We start from the raw sequence: 12333 nt of genomic DNA, 5'->3' as shown, positions 1-12333 counted from the left end.
AGCCCCTGCATGCTGGTAGGTGGCATTGTGCAGCCCTTGTGTGCACTGGAGAGCAGCTGCTAGGCAAGAGGCACTCTTATCAGAATGTACTGGGGCTGGGTGTGCCGGAACTGCTCTGGGGTGTGACTTCGTTTGATGTTGAGATGGATTTGGTTCAGACTCAGACAGGACAATGGGATCGGTGGTGTCCTCTGGCGTTGGTGACATCGGGACCGGTGGTGGCGTGGTAGGAACCGGTACGCATCGTAGTGCCGGAAGTAGAGTCGAAGATGAACCCGAAGTGGGTTCGAGAGGCATGGAAGCTGCTGAGAGCAGACCGGCTGGTGGTATCCCAACTGGAGGCGTCAGCAAATCCATTGGGGCTGAAGCCATTCCAGAGGGGAGCCGGTAGGTTATCAAACAATCGAAGCCTGGTTTCCTTAAACACCTTCTTGTCTTGTGGAGACAACAATGGACCCGAACATTTGTGATGCATAGGGATCAGCATAGTTTGTGCAATTAAGTTATGGCAGTAGATCAAGCTGTTTAATCTGCAACCTAGAAGTGGACTCAATATATTGAAATGCAAATGAAAACACATAGGGCCAGATTCACAGAATGAACTTAAGACTCAATCCTAAACTTACTACTATTTTGGTATTCACAGAATGCACTTAATACTTTTGGCATTCACAGACGTTAGGATTGTGTCTCAAGTCTGTCTTAAGTCTGTCTTAAGTTTGTCTTAAGACAAACTTAAGATAAAATCCTAACTTCTGTGAATACCAAAAGTAGTAAATTCATTCTGTGAATGCCAAACGTAGTAAGTGCATTCTGTGAATATCAAAATAGTAGTAAGTTTAGGATTGAGTCTTAAGTTCATTCTGTGAATCGGGCCTGTATAGTCTAGATCCGAAAAGACAGTATGGCGTATTTTACATCCTAGGGATTTTTAACCCTATTGTTCAATTGTACAAGCTAAGCTACATATCCCAGAAGCACTGACTGAAAATGTGGAATTATAAAACGTCCATAGAAACTAATGGTATGGCAAAAGCGGAGATATGACTTTCTCCTTTCTTGTTGCCATCACTAGCCACTCGTGTTCTCACCACAATGCAGTGGTTTGCAATATAATCTGCATTTTGCAACTTTCATAGGTGCAGTCGTTCAAAGCTAGGACCCATAAGGCTGTTGAAATCATTGGACTTGGGTCACAGGGGACATCCTTGGTAAGAACTCAGTTGGTTTTAAAGAATATTGGCGCTCCATCAGCCACTGCAGTCTACAGAGTAAGGCCCGCCTGATTTACTTTACTATGCAAGGCATCCTGAATGAACATGTTTTTATGCCAGAGAACTATATCAACCAGTGAATGCTGGGTGTAGAATGGCGCCATTTGTTTACTGGTATACACACACCAGAGCTGTGCTTTTGTGTTATAAAAACATTCACAGACGCAAGAGGTATTTTACCATCTTGAAATTATTCCAATATGGAATTGTTTCTTTTCATGCAAGTTGTAAGGTAAGGTACCAGCTTGGGTAAAAGCTTCCCTTAAAATAGACCACATATTGGTCACAGCCACAGTCTGTTGGATTCCTGCTGCCCAGTGCATTCATGTGTCTGTGTAGGACAGAGCTTAGAGTAGCCCTTGGGTAACATTTATCTTTAATTATATTTATTGAATTTTGAATATGCAAGGAGACAAGTATTCAACAAGTTATCTGCAAACATAGAAGAAATGCATATTCCTTCTCACACCTGGGGGAAAGAAAAAGGTATAAAATAGAAACCGAAGCAATTCCTATAAGAAGAACAGCACAGCCTGTAGACGCGCTCCACGCCATGGACCACTCCATCGGGTAGTTGTAATGCCCTTTGTATGGCAATATAGAACATGAACAGTAATAGTGAAAGAATAGCGCGCATTACAGAGGTGGGCAAGGCCATGGGCATGGCCCATCCTAAACATAACAGTAGTCAGGGATTCGGTCATCGGTCGCCAGAGAAACAGAACAAGCGCGGTTTCAATGAGAGTCTACGGCTTAGTATTCAAGAAAACAGTTCAGATGAGATGGAGTTGTATTCTAGCATCTGATCATTCACATTGTAAATTGATTTTTCAAAGGTGGCCAATGAATCCATTGCTTTGTACCAGTCCGCTATCAGAGCTGGAGTATTCGATTTCCATTTTAGAAGGATACAGATTGTCCCGTGGCCAGTGAGGATGCGAGCCATCAATGACCATGAGAGGTGAGACCGCGGATGGGTTTGTTGTTATTGCCTGATGAGGCGTCAAAACGCTTTTCGCGAGTAGCACGCTTCTCCAGAATCCAAAAACGATTAGTGTTTAATTAGTATAAGGAAATTTGAATTAATTTGAGCAGTGGACATGTGACTCAGTTAGTTCTGAAGAAGTGACGAACCAGCTGAATACCTTGGCAGTTGGTCCCACCTTCCAGAAATTGGTGACACCTAGACAGGCCCACAGGATGTCATGAATATCTGCTCCTGGTTGGCCACAGCACCAGCTGTTGGACTGGGGGGGGGGGGCAAGCAATGTGGCCCTGATGCAGTTTGTGCAGAGGCCAATGCCAGTCATGGAGTATTTGGAAAAAGCTGAATTTTAGACATGCCTCCCGCAAGCTCCGGTCCTGGAGGGACATCAAGTCTGCCCAATTTTCGTCTTTGTAAGCCTATTGGCTCTTCCTGCACCACACGCCTTCTAAGTATTTTTTCGTTGGCTTTGAGTACAATTCTGAAATTATTACTGTCTAGATGCTGCAGATCAGTTTTTTGTATGACCCCCATTTCCCAACATAGACATGAAGAGTAGGGGCATCATAAAGGGATGACCAATATTTTAGGAAAGAAGCTAGCCTAAAGTGTGTAATTCCAGACTTAGGTTATAGGAAGGCTGAACTCTGTCTGGAGGTTGGTGAGGGTTTTAAGGCTCCCATCCTGGAAGAGTTGTTCAAGCAATTGGATGCATTTTGATGCCCAAGGCACCCAGGGAGTCATGGAATCACTGATCTTAATTGCAGAGTTATTCCAGACCGGAACTCTAGGAGTGAAAAAAGATTTTCTTTAAAACTTTTGTGTATTGTTTTCCACAGGCGGATCCCGTTGTGTAGCATTGGATTATCCAGATGTTTAGACGTCTGGAGGGGCTATTAAGGGACATGCAGACTTTTAGCATTGTTTGAGGATATGTCGCTCGATGATGACCCAGTCTGGAGTTTCTAGGGTTCTTGGAAATGATAAGTTGGGACAACTGATTGGCCACGTAGAATTGTTCGGTCTGTGGGAGTCATTGGCCGCCGGCATCGTATAAATCTGAATCACTCTCTATAAATGGTCAGCTAGCACTTTCGCAATTTTTTTATATCACTGTTTAAGAGTGATGTCGGTCTGTTGTTTGAAAGGTGCATTGGATCTCATCCTGGCTTTGGAAGTAGTGCTGTATGTGCCCTGTTGATTTCGGGGTGAAGCGTGCCTTTAACTGAGGCTTCATTGAATGCCTCTGTTAGGTGGGAGATGGTCAGTTTGGATGTGATAAGGTAAAAGTCGATCGGAAAGCCGTCTTTCCCAGGTACTTCTCCAGAAGGCATGAATTTAATGGGCACAGTCAGCTCTTCCGCCATAATGTCTTGATCTAGCTTATTGTGCTTTTCTAATGTCAGTTTTGGAACAGACAAAGCCTGGAGGAAGCCAACTTCACCTTGTAGTTCCTCCGACCCCTCAGGCGTGTATAGTCTGGAAGAGTAATTCTCCAGTGATCTCAATTGGGTTGCCCAGACATCAACCTTTTGTGTTGCGGGTATTGCTGAATCAGCCTCTCTTTGTTTTAATTGAAAGGCGGGGAGTGTGCCTGTCTTTTCACCTTGTTTGAAATGTTTGCATTTAATTTTTACCCCTCAACAGAATACATTGCATTAAGTTACATTTTTTCACTGTAAGGCGCCGTAGGGCGCTGCCCGTTGGGTCGAGTCTCTATTGTTGTTGTAGAGACTTGATTTCACAATCCAGGGATTCACTTTGGTGCTGTGTCCGGACTTTTTGTCAGCTGCATCTCGGAGAAGTATACCTTTGATAGATACCGGCTCAGCTGCCCCTATGCTTTGCTCAGAGGAGACTGAGCTGGCATTAGCGTCCAAATATTTCTGCATGCGGAAGGCATAATTGGTCCTTGTCCTGTGGGCTGCTGTGGTGCAGTAGGTCTGTCCTCCACATTTTACCTGAAGGAGAGGTGATTCGTAAGTCAACAGAGATACCGATTGGAGCGTGATCAGAGACACCTGGGGAGCCAATGTCACAGCCTTGTATATTTGGGAAAGAGTCTATTGTTCACGACAAATAAGTTGATGCAGGTTTCCGTTGCATGGGGGCGTGAGTACGAAGTGTAATCCCAAGGCATCTGGTGATGCAAACGCCAGGGATCACTTAAACCATGGTCAGCCATTATGTCCCGTAGCACATTTCTGAACCATGAGTTGCTAAGGTCTGGCCTCCACGACCTGTCCCGTATGGAACCAAGCATTGTGTTCCAGTCACCCCCCCCCCCCCCCAATAGGAAGTTGTGATTGCTCGAAGTTTGTGCACAATCTGCTTACCCTAGACAGGAATGATTGTTGCTGAATGTTGGTGACAGATAACAATCCCATGATGATTCACTTCTGAGCTGTTGATGCCGGAGGAGGCAGGCTATGATAGGTTTACAGGAGAAAGCCTGGGACCCTGATCGTGGTTTGAGTGTGTGCGCTCTCTGTAATTCCAACGGGGGGTTGAAGGGCTGACCTGTGATCTTAGGCAAAAGGCCGATTAACACCTTGATGGCCTAGTTCAGTTTCATTAATAGAAATGGGGTAGCCCAATAGGTCCAGGACCTGGGAGTTAAGCAGTACTAAAAAACAATGGTCCAATGGACTAATATTTTCAAATATCACAATTAATTCACATTTTATAGTTCACATAATGGAATAATCTCTCAAGACAACAACCAGCAAAACAAACTAGTGGTGATTTAATTTATTTTCTACCACTTGTAGACAATATAAATGTCATGAACAATACAAGAAGGTCAAAATGGTTGCCCCAACCGGAGCGTGCAAAAAATAGAAAAGTTGAGTGGATTTAGTGCTGAAGAAGAAGGGGGAAATTACAAAGAGTGTGACATAAAAACAATTCAACAATTCAAATCAAAGGATCAATAATCATCCTCATATTAAGACCTAGCCATAACTCAATTCAGCAATGTACTTTCGAATTTTTCAAAAACCGTTATGATTGTTAAATCATACGCACGTAGAAAGAGAAATGATATTGGTCCAGGTCAATAATCTGTATTAAGCGTCGACGTTTCGACTCGACTATTGGCCAAACGGTGGGTTAAGCCTGGGCCGGGCGAGTCTTCATCAGGACTAAATGGACAACCATGTATCTTTGGGATGACCCTATAGAATAAAAAAGAATCGTCTAAATGGGCTGTTGTTAAAGGATAAACTAATAAAAATGAAATACAGGGATCCTTTGCTTACCCTGACGTTGATAGGTGATTCTATGTCGATATTTTCGTTTTAGATTCAATTAATGAAAAACGTCCTCCTGAAAGAATATGTAAATATTCTGTTGAGGACCTGCATTAAAATTCATCATCGAAGTTAGAGGATATTTACGAAAGAGTTATTACCTTCGTATTTGTATGCCCTCAGGAGGAATCAAAAATGTCCGTCATTACCGTCTTCCCACTCCATTATCTCGTTTCAACAATTCGCTAAAATAATAATAATAACAAGCCCAAACTTAGTGTCATTTTTTGGAATTAATATTCAGGACTCGACATTGTTTGGAATTAATATTCAGGATTCGACATTGGCCCAATCCCGAGTAATCTTACCATGCTTCAAGAAACAATCCTGGGTGGTGGATAGTTCTACCACAGGACACAGCGTGTGTTTGTATTCTTGTCACAGAAGATTTTTTCACAGGGAAAAGCTAGACACGCGAAACAGAGATAAAACTCCGTCAGGTTCGTTAATTGAAAGTGGGAACACACTAAGTTACCAAAGCATGAATACAGCGTGAATAAGACTCTTACCTGACTAAATCTGAGTTTATTTTTGCTTAACGTCTTCACGATCGTGCCACTAGCGACAAAGTTATCACCAAATTCCGGTGGTTCTTAAAATAGTAAACATAAATGATTACCCACTATGGTGGATAGATTTCACCGCCATATTGAAGTGGTGAGTAAACATCAATGATTACACCGTAGGGCGAATTTAATTTCACCGCCATATTGGAGTGGTAAAATTGTACCGCATGTCCTCTATTAACTCATAATCTATGTGCAACACATGCGAAGAGTATGTAGTTCAGGAGGAGAAACTAATTGCAGGATCGATCTATAGCCGGTTAATGTCGTTATGGGAAGAGTATATAGTTCAAAGGAAGAAACTAATTGCAGGATCGATCTGTAGCCAGTTAATGTCATTATACATATCTGGGAAGTGGTGAGGACTTCTATGTCGAGACAATATATGGACCCTTGGTGAAAATAGTTGGACATGAGGACGGTACCTGTTTACGAGGAAGACATTTCTACAAAACTTAATAATTAAAGTACTAGTTCAGTTTCAGGCACCCCAAAGATACGCATATTGTTTTTCCTACTGCGATCTTCCAGTTCAATGACTTTTCTGTAGGCGCCACAGTTAGTCCCGCAGGCCTGGAGTGCAGGAGGCTTATATTGATTTCAATTGTGTTGTCTTATTGTGGTCACAACAACTTCACTGTACTATCAAACACAACCGTGAAGTACATGTCGTCCTGAAGTAAGTCTGCAGTCCACTTAGGAGCACAGAGGACTAATGGACTTTTCTGGGGCAGCTAAGGAAACTAATGGACAGAAAAGAAGGGTTTATCCACGTCATCAAATTAAGGTACATGACCCACCTATGTCTGAGATCTCAACGGGCGAAGGAGTTCTACAAACTAAGTAGTTAGGTTTTTGTATTAAGTAAATTTAACTTTCTAAACCAGCGCCATCTATTATTATAGCTAAAATAAAAATAAAAGAATTATGCACATACTTATGATACTGGATACTGGACTTTCCACGTGATGAAAGAAAACTAGACTCCGCGGACCATCATAGAAAGGTTACTCACTTTGCACCAGGGGGTTATGTTCTGTACCACTGACAAAGGCTTGGTTTACCGCCAGGTTGCGATTCACCTCAAATATTGCCATTTCACTCCCTTCATCATCTTCAGATGGTTTGTACAAGTTCCTTAAGATGCATTTTGGTTTTCTACCCCACATATAATTCTAATAATGGATGTAGCAACTATTCCACAGAACAAAAAAAAGAGGATCTAATTGCAGAAAGATACATTGATTTACATAAGGAAATCCTACGGGAAACCTCCACCATATTTCAGAAAACATTGAAGTACAGAAAAATGTGTTTAAAAATAAATTGATGAAGATTGCTCACTTGCTCTCTTAAGTCTTTTTTCTCATTGCTTTCCTCTAATTTCCGATATCTTTTTGGTGGGTGCTCATGTTTAATAAATTCTAATAAACTCTGAAGATTACAGCACGAACTGCCAAGGCTTGTTTAATGTTGGCTTCTTGTGTTATACAAGTAGGCTCAGTGAATTACATGTGAACTGGCGACATGGCTGCAGGCAAGGTCAACTCCAGCTTCCATCCTTCTGATGTTGGTAAGTTGAGTATATTCAATGAGGTTATTGTAACATCTGTTATTTACAGCTCTTAGAAAGAGTAATAATACTCTGGCATGAGGTGTTGACTAAAAAAGTTAATACTATTAGTTGCTGAGTAAACATAAATCAACACTACATGTAAACATAGATCACCAAGTTTGCTGCTTGTTAACAGCAACATGTGAACTTACAAGACTGCAGTGACGTCAAAAGACCGACAGCGCAGTCTGTCCATACCACATTAAGCAACAGCGTTGGATGCCACCACCTTGACAATGAGACAGCAACATGCTGAAGGGGACAGTGTCATTGTTGTGCCCCACAGCAGGCAATGAGAGGGTTGTGGGGCAAGTGTCCTGGCAGGGCAGAGTACCATGGCCATGGCAGTGGTTAATTTGTAAAACAAGTGTCAGGGCCATCATCAGGAAGACACCCCAGCATGCGCCACCCACTGCCCCTGCCAGCGCTGCCAATGACAGCACCAACACATCTACTAAACATCACACTCATACAAGTGACAATTCATACCTTTCAAAGCCCCCAAAGCTATAAGAATGGATATTAGTGAATGTTAATGTATATTAACCGCGGCGGCAATTCCGCCGCGGTGTGGTGGTTCAGTGAAGTGGGCGGGGCCGTGTCGGCCAACCGACGTGCAGCACTACGGAGGTAGTGCTCGCGACGGCCGTTGGCGGACGAACGTAGCGAAAAGGGTAAAGTCAATAAACTGCAGTTGTACCCAACTTTGGCAGACAGCACCACCATGTGGCAGATTGTCACAAGCGCCGGTGCTAAGAATTAAGTGCCGGTGCCGAGCACCGGAAACCACCAGCTAAAATTAAACACTGGACCATGGAGAAGAGTATGTAAATGAGACCATCGATCCAGTAAAAAGGCAGTCTATAGTACAGTTCTGCCACCAATCTAATGGGCCAACAATGCGTGCAGCACCATCAAACCACTGCCTAAGAATGTGGTGTCCAACGAAGGTCCAGAAGGCCTGGATCCGTGCCAGGTTTTCAATATAACCACATAAGACACATTTACACACAAATAATTTAAATGGAGGTAATTTACCTGAGGAATGCTTATGAGGAACACTGCCGCTCAGCTTGGCCATGGGCTAATTACGACACCCCTGGCGTAAGGATCTACTCACGCCTCTCACATGGCTATATCTAAGGCAAGCTTCATGCAGCATTTAAATCACCACACCTGCAGCACAGTCTGTGTTAAAGTTTTTATTCCCCATCACAAGGCTCACTTGCCGTGAAAGCAAACACTTGAAAAACATTCAGTTCTAAGTAAGAGGTAAAAGTACTATCTCATGTTGTCTTACTAGGTAAATGGGTTTGGGCTGCAAATTCCAATGGTGACGCAAAAAGAGGAAAGAGAAGGCAGTCCAATGACAAAGGGATGTGACCAAAAAAAAAAAAAAGAGGTGAAGATGACTGAAGAGATACCCGGAAAAAATATATAGAAGAAAAGGAGCGAAAAGGAATGCAACAAAAGAAAGAAAAGGAAATATAAAATGTGACAGCAGGATTAAGGGATGGGATAGGAAGAGGTAGAGAAGAAGATATTCACACAGAGAAAAATTATTTATTTTTCCATTAAACGTGTTTTTTTTTACAACTCAAGATAGGACTGCAACCACTAATTTCATAATTACATCAGCATATAAAAGCTATGTTACAAAAAAACATATCTTCTCCAAATATACAAATTTATCTTTTAGGGTAGCTTAAAACATTTGTCACCACAGTTTGCAATGTGTACATATGGATATATATTTTTGTGTGAATATATATAATATATATCTTTATTGTTTTTACTTTTTTAGGCTGAAAAAATATGACGTTCTTTCTTTCTTAGCAAGATCACGTAACACTGATTTGCAAAGTAAAAATATACCATCCCAGAGCTTTGATATCCTATCTTCTTTCTCTTACAATTTGGTGCTCGCATTCTACTCAGGACATGAGTAAACCATGTAGGGATAATTTCTTCATTTTAATACAGTCTTGAAAAAACTTTTCTGAACTTTACAATTGAGGCGCCCCCCCCCTTTCGGGACTTCAAACAGACCTCTCAGCATTTTCGTCCAATAATCAAAATGCGCACCAGATACAGTCTGAAACCTGATGAAAAAAATGTGAGGATTTCCCCACACGGTATGGGCATATAACCAGTGGCGTAGCGTGGGTTGGTAGCGCCCGGGGCAAGGCAAGTATTGCACCCCCTAACCCGTGGACCAATAGCACTTCCTGAGTTCCTTCGACCACGAATTTTCTTTGAAAAAATTTCTGCCCCCAAGGAATTTTGCACCCGGGGCAACCGCCTCTGTGGCCCCTCCCACGCTACGCCACTGCGTACAACTCAAGGCCTACATGTATACTTTGCAAAGACACCTGGATTGTTTGAGAACACAGACATATTAGATACCAAGTCTTGAAGAATTTTATCTGAACATTATAAGAAAATTCTGTATGATGCGCCGAATGATGACAACTTTTCCATACCCGATGCCATCTGTACCAGGCGTACTCTGGCATAATAAAGTGCCTTGTCCTAATATCCTATACCACCCTCAGAAAAAACACATATAACTTAGGCGCACTGCGGCATTAGCTTTGGTCAGAGCGGTAGCCAGTCTTTGCTTCTTGTCTCAAAAGACAATTTTCATATCTCTATTGTACTGAAATCCTAATTTTTGAGCACTTTCCTTCTGTGGAGGTGGATTCCAAAACTTGCTAGGCGACTCCAAGCCCCCAGCTATCGTGGGGTGCTCTGGACTTAGAAAGACCCCTAAGAGTTGCTTGTGTCCCCTTGCTTTCTGTCTTCGTCTCTATGTCTGGATTTTGTGAACGAGGAATTAGAAATAACAAGAGATAGCTATAACCCCTTAGTCAAGTCAGGGGGTAAGATGTGACAAATGCAGGGACTGCAAGCAAAAGTAGAAAACACAGAAAGAACCCTGCAGATCCTCTATTCGTTGATTTGGAGATCTATTCTCCTCAGACCCAACGCGGAGCATTGGCTAGCTGTACACTAGATCTCATGCTTCGTCAACCAATCCCATGAGCCAATGTAGTATGACAAACTGGATAGGGGTGAATCAGCCACTTAATGTCTAATGTTTACAGGTTCTAGAATAATATTGCCATGGTCCATTCAAGTGCAGTGAGGAAAATGCTAAATATGTTATTCTTTAAAACATAAAATCTCACTTAACAGGACCACATGGCTCTAGATGGATTAGTTAGAAGAGATTTTTTTGTTGAATCAGGAACATGTGCCTGTTGGGAATGAAAAGAGGCAACCCATGTTTAGGCTAGCAACTTAAAATTTATGAATTACAATAAAGGTAAAAGGCCACGACTGCGGACAATCTGCTCTCCATCTGTCACGACAATTGTTGCTTCTTGAAAAACAGAAAAAACAACGGGCAACCAAGGTTAAGCACTTGAATTCCAATTGTTTTGTATAGTGAGGTTCGGTGCAACTACTCCTGACACCAGCCGTTGATAGGTGCCACTGATACGAAAGGGTTCATTGAAAAGGAAGGTGCACCAAAGAATCATTCAGAAGAACAAGTTCAGTCCATCAGTCTTCTTTATTCAAAGTAATATTTAAAAACTGCCACACAGCCAACATGTTTCGTTCCTTTGTGCAGAAGGAACTTCATCAGGGCTTAAATTGAGAAGTAAATTGGTTATTGTGGCAATCAATATTTAATATCTATGTATTCCGGGTATCGTAGTCACATGGAGATGGAATAGTATTCAATCAAAGCTTTGATTCTTACGTTATTGCGAATTTTCATCACCACCCATGTGTTGAATGGACAAAAAAAATCATAAAGTCCCGGAGTTCCACTCAAAGCAAGAAGGATCATGATTTGATCCTCACTATGAAATTTGTAAGAAACAGCAAATTAAAGAAATGACATAGTAACCTGCAGCAATAAACTAAGAATCGAAGTTTTGATTGAATACTATTCCATCTTTATGGGACTACAATACCCGGAATTCATAGAAATTAAATATTAGTTGCTACAATAACCCATTTACATCTCAATGTAAGCCCTGATGAAGTTCCTTCTGCGCAAACGAACGAAACGTGTTGGCTGGGTGACACTTTTTAAATATTACTTTGAATAAAGAAGACTGGCGGACTGAACTTGTTCTTCTGAATGATTCTTTGGTGTACCTTCCTTTTCAATGAACTGTTGCTACTTGAATAAAGTAGTAGTGGCAGACCCTGCACCAACAATGGGCGGAATTTGGTTCCTCTCTTCCCACAAGTCTCCCTGAGAAATCTGGGGCTAAGGCCCTTTCTGCAGCCTTTAGACACTCCTAAAAATACAAAAGTATTGAAAGTCGCTGGGTTGCAAGTGATGTCAAACTCTCAAAGTCTTAGTCTGTCTTTACAGGAAAGTGGTTTGCAACATCAAGTTTGTACCCACACTTGGAAACCTGAGTTCTTGGCGATCACCATGGGTATTGGTTTTAAAAGGTGCAAAATCAAAAACAAGGTACTTTGCTGGAAAACACTGTCTAAATTCAATCCAAGGACATCACCTGACATGACGTGAACTGGGTAGACCTCTTACCGACAG

The sequence above is a fragment of the Lissotriton helveticus genome, chromosome 10, assembly GCF_964261635.1.
Source record: "Lissotriton helveticus chromosome 10, aLisHel1.1, whole genome shotgun sequence".
NCBI lineage: Eukaryota > Metazoa > Chordata > Amphibia > Caudata > Salamandridae > Lissotriton > Lissotriton helveticus.
This window is presented reverse-complemented; position numbering follows the sequence as displayed.